The sequence below is a fragment of the Anguilla anguilla genome, chromosome 7, assembly GCF_013347855.1.
Source record: "Anguilla anguilla isolate fAngAng1 chromosome 7, fAngAng1.pri, whole genome shotgun sequence".
NCBI lineage: Eukaryota > Metazoa > Chordata > Actinopteri > Anguilliformes > Anguillidae > Anguilla > Anguilla anguilla.
The window spans coordinates 785221-795000 of NC_049207.1; the positions used below are offsets into that span (position 1 = coordinate 785221).

General features: G+C 45.6%; 1 protein-coding gene across 1 annotated transcript in view; it reads left to right on the forward strand.

Moving 5' to 3' along the window:
• The first annotated feature begins 5594 nt into the window (after nt 1-5594).
• The window catches only part of LOC118232107 (astrocytic phosphoprotein PEA-15-like), a 20182-nt gene continuing 15996 nt past the window's right edge, over nt 5595-9780 (forward strand). Inside the window, exon 1 of the mRNA XM_035426737.1 lies at nt 5595-6046. The gene's annotated coding sequence lies outside the window, so the exon portion shown is untranslated. The remainder of the gene's footprint in view (nt 6047-9780) is intronic.

Genomic DNA, 9780 nt, shown 5'->3' on the forward strand with positions numbered 1-9780 from the left:
TGACTCTCGCATTTAGGAAGTTTGTATAGGTAACTAACTCTCACATTTAGGAAGTTTGTATAGGTAACTAACTCTCATATTTAGGAAGTTTGGATCAGTAACTAACTCTCACATTTAGGAAGTTTGTATAGGTAACTGACTCTCATATTTAGGAAGTTTGGATCAGTAACTAACTCTCACATTTAGGAAGTTTGTATAGGTAACTAACTCTCACATTAAGGAAGTTTGTATAGGTAACTGACTCTCACATTAAGGAAGTTTGTATAGGTAACTAACTCTCACATTTAGGAAGTTTGTATAGGTAACTAACTCTCATATTTAGGAAGTTTGGATCAGTAACTGACTCTCACATTAAGGAAGTTTGTATAGGTAACTAACTCTCATATTTAGGAAGTTTGTATAGGTAACTGACTCTCATATTTAGGAAGTTTGGATCAGTAACGATCTCTCACATTAAGGAATTTTGGATAGGTAACTAACTCTCATATTTAGGAAGTTTGGATCAGTAACTAACTCTCATATTTAGGAAGTTTGGATCAGTAACTAACTCTCATATTTAGGAAGTTTGTATAAGTAACTAACTCTCAGTTACTGATTTAACCGTTGCTTTGCTTATGGACAGGAGTCAAATGCTGTGACTCTGACTGTCCATCCAGTAAAGGTGTGTAAAGATCAGCATCATTGAGAAAGAAGATATTTGGAGTGTGAAAGTAAGACTCACATCTGTAACCATGGAGATAGCCCAATAAGGGTGGAGCCAGGAGCCAGTGTGAGAGAGACAAACGGAACAGAACAGAGGCAGGCTGGCTGAACAGTTTTAATTGGGGGAAAATCGGGGGACCAGGATTGCTCTCCTAGCGAGTGCCTGCAGAAGTAGCGATTTTTGGGGCTTCTCAGCACAAATAATGACATCATAGACCCGCAACCTTAAAGGACTGTGCTGTAATGTTTGAATAAGAAGCTCCCTAAAAATCCTGAAACTGCAAAGTGGGAAGCTATCTTCCACACTACATATTATAGCGAGTTATTTTGAGAATATGAGGAATAATTTCATACATCAGAATGTCTAGGATGATTTCTGAATTGTGATGATTTTGCGTTCTAACCTCAATGCTATAATCTAATTCAACAGTGCAGCTACTACAAGGAGTAGATATGTAGTAACACAAACCGGACACTTGGCGCCTGCACAATCTTGTCCGTTCCCAGTATGCATTGTAGGAGAGGCCAATCAGGAAATGACAGGATCGCCCTCCAATCTACCTGCTGAAAATAGCGCCGCTCCACTGTCCATTTATATATGGCAATGGATAACATCTATAAACATTTATTCAGGTTCAACAGTTTGGAAAGTGAGCCAGATATCCACCCAGGTGTTGCCAATTTCCAGGTTGGAAATTTTCTGGAATGTCCGCCTGTGTTGCTGATTCTCATTTGCTCAATAATCATATTCTTTAGGTGTTAGGGGTTAAGTATATTTTTTCATTTATTATGCAGAGTAAATTGTCTCTTAGTATCCATTTGTATAAATTTGGGCTGTCATGGCATAGCAGGTACTGCCTGTGATTGGATGCTTTTCAATATACTTGCTGTTTCAAGATCCAAGTATTAGAGCAGTTCTGAATATGACATCAGCGATCAGAGATAATATTACGGGTATGTGTCACAGAGTGTATAGACAGAGAGAAAGAGAGAGAGAGAGAGAGTGTTATATTCAGAGTTTCAAGGAAGAGAGTCTGACAGCTATTAGTTTACAAGGTGAAAGAGGAGAGCTGAGTTATTAATATGAGTCAGGAATATGATCCACTACTTCAGTACTGGTTTTAACAGTTAATGCCTATTTAGTCTCCAACTGGGGGTGGGGTACAGGGGGGGGGGGGCTGAGGGGGTGTGGCCTCAGGTCTGTCCCAGCTCAGTGGAGGTGATCTGGGCTGGCTCTGCTCTGTGGCAACCCCCCACAGTATCATAGGGAATGCACACACACAGCTACACACACACACACACACGCACACACACACACACACACACACACACACAGCTACACACACACACACACACATGCACACACACACACACACACGCACACACGCACACAAATATGCACACACACACCCACACACACACACACACACACACACACATACATACAAATATGCACACACACACACACACACACACACACACATACACACACACACACACACACGCACACACACACACACACACACACAGCTACACACACACACACCCACACACACCCACACACACGCACACACACAGCTACACACACACACACACACACACACAGCTACACACACACGCACACACAAATATGCACACACACACCCACACACACACCCACACACCCACACACACGCACACATGCACACAAATATGCACACACACACACCCACACACACACACATACATACAAATATGCACACACACACACACACACACATACATACAAATATGCACACACACACACACACCCACACACACACGCACACACAGCTACACACACACACACACACACACACACGCACACAAATATGCACACACACACCCACACACACACATACATACAAATATGCACACACACACACACACACACACACACACACACACACACGCACATAAAGTTATGCATATACATACAAATGTTTTCTGTGATTGTTCACTTTAGAACCTGTGGGTACGTCTGTATTAGAGGCGAACCAGAGTCATCCACAGTTTGGCTGCATTGGCCTGATCAAACTCCCACAAAGCCCATGCCCGCCCCCCAACTCTACCACTGCAGCTTTCTCCAGGCAACAGTGCCCTCTGCTGGAAAGAGATGCACTGTGAGGTTAAATTATCTGAAAATATTATTCACCTGTGTGATTGACTTATTCACCTGGAAGAATAATATACCTGTGTGATTGACTTATTCACCTGGAAGAATAATATACCTGTGTGATTGACTTACTTACCTGGAAGAATAATATACCTGTGTGATTGACTTACTTACCTGGAAGAATAATATACCTGTGTGATTGACTTACTCACCTGGAAGAATAATATACCTGTGTGATTTATTTACTCACCTGTATGAATAATATACCTGTGTGATTGGTTCACTCACCTGCATGAATACTATACCCGTGTGATTGGTTTACTCACCTGGATGAATAATAAATCTGTGAATTTATTTATATTACAATATTCCCCACACACTGCACATGCCTGCAGATACTGAGAGATTATGATGATGATGTTGGTGATGATGCAGGTGATGGTGGTGATAATGAAGGTGATGATAGAGATGATGATGAAGATCATAATGATACAGGTAATGGTGGTGATAATGTAGGTGATGATGGTGGTGATAATGAAGATAATGATGATGGAGGTGAAGATGGTGATGTAGGTGATGATGATGGACATGATATTGGTGATGATAATGAAGGTTATGTTGGTGTTGATAATGGTGGAGGTGATGATGGTTATAATGATGATGATGATTATGATGATGATGATGATGAATGTGATGATGATGGATGTGATATTAATGATGATAATGAAGGTTATGATGGTGTTGATGGTAGTGATAATGGTAGAGGTGATGATGGTGAAGATGATGACAGACATCATGTTGGTGATGGCTAATGAAGGTTATGTTGGTGATGATGGTATTGATAATGGTGGAGGTGATGATGGTGATGATGATGATGATGAAAATGAAGGTCATGTTTACACTCAGACCAGAGTAAATGTAGACTTCCTGTCTCCTCTTTGAACATGGCCGAGAGGTATTGATTTGCCTCCAAGAGAGCAGTGATAACTCCGGACACAGCCAGGGTCATTGATTAAAGTGCCTGTATATCACACGCACACACACACACACATGCATGCGCACACACACACACTCACTCACATGCACGCACACATGCACACATACACACATTCGCACACATGTACACACACACACACATGCGCACACACACACACACACACACACTCCCTCACGGACCACTGACCTTCTCAATTAATACAATGACTTCTGACCTTTCTCACTACATGCTGTGCCTTCAATTTTTTCCAATAGCTGTACCCCTCTGTTCCACCAACTTCCCCTAACACACGCACGCACATACACACACACACAAACACGCACACACACACACACACACACACACAGGCTGTGATACATTCACACACACACACACACAGGATGTGAGTACTTTCATACACATACACACACCCGCACACATACACACACACACACACACACACACACACATTTTTGCCTTGTGATCTGGTATATGAATCAGAAGAGGTAAACTGTATTATGTTTCTGTGCTTCATTTACAGTCTAACCAGAGGACCAGACACCCAGATTGTGGATAAACAGGCCTGTATTCACCCAGACCCAGGGGGGGAGGGGCTAATCCAGACATCAGGGGAGGGGCTAATCCAGCCTGGGGGGAAGGGGCAAATCCAGACCTAGGGGGGAGGGGCTAATCCAGCCTTGGGGGAAGGGGCAAATCCAGACCTAGGGGGAGGGGCAAATCCAGACCTAGGGGGAGGGGCTAATCCAGACATCGGGGAAGGGGCTAATCCAGACCTAGGGGGAGGGGCTAATCCAGACCTAGGGGGAGGGGCTAATCCAGTCCTAGGGGGTGGGGCTAATTAGGGTGCTGCTGGTAATATGTTATGATGAGGTGTTGCATCTGGCTGACTTTCAGCATTCAGCTGCTGCCCAATCATTTTAGAGTAGTTCCTCTCTGCCCCAGTCAGGGTTATAGTTTGCTTCACAAACACTGTGAACACAGACTGACTTTACTGTAGCCAAACTACAGGAGATCAGGAAGTTTTTGGATGATCATGCAGTATTGCTGACAGGGCCCAGGTCACACAGCACTGCTCTAGCAGTGCATGTAAAATACAACCTCACACTTTAACTGCCCTCATTTTATTCTATTCTACATAACAGTAATTGTGTTTTATTTAATATGATCAAATGTACTAGCCAAAGTTCAGAAACATTATTTCTCTATTGTTATGTGACTTTATCAGAATGATTAATTATTAACTTTATCCCAGTGGACCCTGCACACCAGCCTGATGTCTTTGTGCTCAAACAGCAGATCTTGTGATGAAGCAGGAACACTCATTCCTTGTGCTCTGAATTGCTCTTGGCAGCTCTGTCTGCAGATGGTAAACAGACATACCGACACACACATAGGGGCGCACGCACGCACACACACACACACACACACACAGCCTGTCACTTTCCACACCACATTTCATTCTGCCTGTATGTGTGTGCCATACTCAGAACAGAAACAGAATCAGAAACACTGCTACACTGCTCATCATTATCATCATCATCACGACTCCTTCGGTTTATTCACAAACACACTACAACAGTACTGAAAAAACTGTATCGTTCCGGTCACAATAGCCCCATATGGTGCCACATCATGAGCTGCTTCTCCGCGACATCTCGCACTTCCGCGCACTGGTCAGATCGCGACGGGAATAAATTGAGAGAGAGAGAGAGAGAGAGAGAGAGAGAGAGAGAGAGAGGAAAGGAGGAGGGATTTACAGACCGGATAGTGCGGTGACATCAGCTCAGAAAAATGTGTGTGCGCGTGTATCTGCGAGTGTGTTTTGTGTGTGTCTAGCGGCAGAATCGTCGAGCCGGGGGGAGAGGGAAAAGGCGTTTCCATTCTCAAACCGGCGAGACTGTACACAAGAACTCTTCAGTGGATGGACCGAGCGACCTGTCTGGAAACAAACTGCCGAAATACATCGCATTCCATCAGCAATAAGCATTATCAAACACCATTATTCATCAATAGAATTCAGCCGAGGGAATAGTTAGCTAACCTATACATTTAGAACCTAACGTGTTAGTCACGAGAGGGTTTTGCAAGTGGATTTGTCTGCATCAGAACAAAAACTCAAAACAAACGCATACAGGTATCCCTGGATAAAGAAAATCCTCCCGCGTGCTGTGTAGAGCATCTCTCCGTCTCGTTCTCCCATACACCCGCCTGGAGTAAGTAACCCAGTCAACCCGTCTTCTTTCATTTCATTCGTTTAATTAAGTGACTTGTCCTTGTTCTTTATTTTCCGTTTCCGGTGTATGACTTTCTTTCTTTGCTTTATGACACGCGCCTAAATGTCTTTAAGAAAACCATGTCGGTACATTCCCGTACACGCTGTACCAATCGGTCCTGCACGCTAGATGGTATTCGGTGGCATTAGACCCCTACTGTTTAACAACAACAGTTCTCATACCGCGTGTTTGCAGTTTGGATTTGCAACTTCCGAAATGAAAACAAGGAAAATCACACGCTAACTTATCTCTACATATCTTTCGTACCGAGCACCATTAGACGTCGAGCTTCGCTACAATATACGTTATGCTTTACTGGATGTGCTTTCTTACCAGGGGAATAGTATTCACTAATACAGAAAAACAATGATTTGTGTTGATATTGAGCTCATTTTGAGGTGAAGGTATTAATTACCCACTTAAGTCTTCGCGGAAACATTATAAATCAGCAAGTTATTTTATTAGCTGTATGTTTAAGGGTCTTCTGTTTTTAAAGGACTACTTCATTTTCACAACTGCCTTAAAAATGAAAACATAGCAACGGTCTCCAAATAGTTTTTTAGAGATAGAACTTCTAAAAAGGACGATTTCCCCCAACACTCCACTGTTTGAGACGGTTCATTTCGAAAGAGAGAAATGAAACCGGGGGATTCATTTGAAACGGTGAGGGCGCGCTTCCCCGTCTGTGACCTATTTAACTACTCTACTGTTAACCGGCGCGTGCTCAGCCAGAGAGTGATTGACATATGTCATCTCTCTGAGCCGCGCGGCGCGGTAGGTAAGAGAAGGTGTAGCTTTCCTGGCTAAATAAAGGTTAAATGAAATCATGAAAAACAAAGGTGCCGTTTGCCCTTTTGGTAAAGTGCTTTGGGACTGATTTTTGCTTACCTACTCTACATGCCCCGGTCACTGCTGACACATCGGTGCGTGTGTGTGCGTGAGAGAGAGAAAGAGAGAGAAAGCAAGCTGCCCATCTGTGGAGTGAAGAATTAACATACACTAATAGTTTTTTTTAAGCCAAGCTGCTATTATTATTGACAAAAAATCCTCCCCTTTTCAAGAGATCTTGTTGCAGGAATGCAGTGTTAACAGAGAATCTGAATATATTAGATTAAAACTTTAAACACATTCCTTCCACAGCGTACTTCCCTGGGGCCGGGTGCCTGTGGACTGACTGCAGTAAATGTGTGTGACTGCAGAGTTGACCAATGACAAAGCATTTTACTGGACATTGTTGGATTGTCCCCCCCGCCCCCCCCCCCACAGCCAGCTGTGCTTCCCCTGACCACTTCCTGTTTCTGTGTATGTGCATTTCTGAGCAGGCTGCCTGTACACAACCAGCCACAGGAAGTGCTCTGATTCTCTGGGGCTCAGGCCCAAAGGCAGCTCCTCTGGAGAAGCTGAAACACAGTTTAAGGGAGGTGTGGTGTGCACAGTACAGCACGGCACAGCTACAGCACAGTTCAGCACTGCTACAGCACAACACAGCTCAGCACAGCTACAGTACAGCTCAGCACAGCTACAGCACAACACAGCACGGCACAGCTACAGCTCAACACAGCTACAGTACAGCTACAGCTCAGCACAGCTACAGAACAGCTACAGCTCAGCACAGTACAGCACAGCACAACTTAGCACAGTTACAACACAGCACAGCTACAGCACAACACGGCACGGCACAGCTCAGCACAGCTACAGCACAGCTCAGCACCATACAGCACGGCACAGCTACAGCACAGCTCAGCACAGCTACACTACAGCTACAGCATAGCACAGCACAGCACAGCTCAGCACAATTCAACACAGCTACAGCACAGCACAGCTCAGCACAATTCAACACAGCTACAGCACAGCTACAGTACAGCTCAGCACAGCTAAAGAACAGCTACAGTACAACACAACTCAGCTACAGCATAGAACAGCACGGAACAGCACTGCACAGCTATAGCACAGCTCAGCCACAGAACAGCACAGCTACAGAACAGCATAGCACAGCTCAGCTACAGCACAGCTACAGTACAGCTACAGCACAACACAGTACAGCACAGCTCAGCAGAACTCAGCACAGCTACAGTACAGCTACAGCTCAGCACAGCTAAAGAACAGCTACAGTACAACACAACTCAGCTACAGCACGGTACAGCACAGAACAGCTACAGAACAGCATAACACTGCACAGCTTTAGCACAGCTCAGTCAGAGAACAGCACAGCTACAGCACAGAACAGCTACAGAACCGCATAGCACTGAACGGCTACAGCACAGCTACATCTCAGCACAGCTACAGTACAGCACAGCACAGCTGCAACACAGCTCAGCACAGCTACAGCGCAGCTACAGTACAGCTCAACACAGACACTTCTTGTCTGCCTGTCTGTCTGTCTTTCTGTCTGCCGGCGTGTCTGCCTGTGTCAGTAGAGAGAAGAAAGTCTGTAGGCCCTGCATTGTGGGATTTTGGGAGGATGACACATATATTTATTTAAAAAACAGCTTTTATCCATTGGGTGTTTGTTTTCTCCTGGTTTGAAAAGGCCAGCCTGCAACACGTTCTCCTCTGAATACATCCAGCCTGCTGCTGGGGAGGGAACTGTGTGTGTGTGTGTGTGTGGGAGGGCGGGGCGGGGGGGCAAGGCGGAGTCAGGCACTCACTGTTGGGGGGGGGGTGGAATCTCAATGAAAGGGTGCTTTGCTGTAGTTTGATTTGCTGTGAGCTGATTCCGTTTAGCTTCTGTGTTAGGTCAGTGTCTTGGGGGGGGGGGGGGGGGGCATCTGTCCGTTTGTGTAAATTGTGGTGAGTCAGTTTTTAGGCTGGGGGGGGGTTAAAGGTTGGCCCTGGTGGGGGAGTGAGGGGTGGCACTGAGGGGGGATAAGAGGTGGCCTGGGGGGGGGGGAGTGAGGGGTGGCACTGAGGGGGGGTAAGAGGTGGCCTGGGGGTGGGGGAGTGAGGGGTGGCACTGAGGGGGGGTAACAGATCTGTGTGCTGCTGCTGCTATTTCCACGGCTATGAAAGCCGTCTATTTGCAAGGTTGCCTTGGATGCAGTTTCCATAAGCACCCCCTTGTCCATGGTTGCCAAGCACAGCCAAGGTTGCCGTGCTGGTTGGCAGGGTTACCCTCCTTTCTGCGGGGGTTATGGTCGCAGGTTGTGGTCTCTGTTGCTGATTTTCCTCAACAAGCAAGCAAGCACAATTACCTGCATGGCATGCAGTACTGACACAGTCACCCTGCAGCACTGACACAGTTACACAGCAGCACTGAAAGTGGCACAGTAGCACTGACACAGGTACACAGCAGCACTGACACAGTGACATAGCAGTACCGACACAGTTACACAGCAGTACCGACACAGTTACACAGCAACACTGACACAGTGGCATAGCAGTACCGACACAGTTACACAGCAGTACTGACACAGTGATTCAGCAGCTCTGACTCAGTGACTCGGCAGTACTGACAGTTACACTTACACAGTTAAACAGAAACACTGACACAGTGACACAGCAGCACTGACACAGTGACATAGAAGCACTGACACAGTTACACAGTGCTGCTGACAGTGTCATAACACTGACACTGTTACAGAGCAGCACTGACAGTGACTCAGTACTACTGACACAGTGACATAGTGGCACTGACAGTTACACAGCAGCTCTGATACTGTGACTCAGCAGTACTG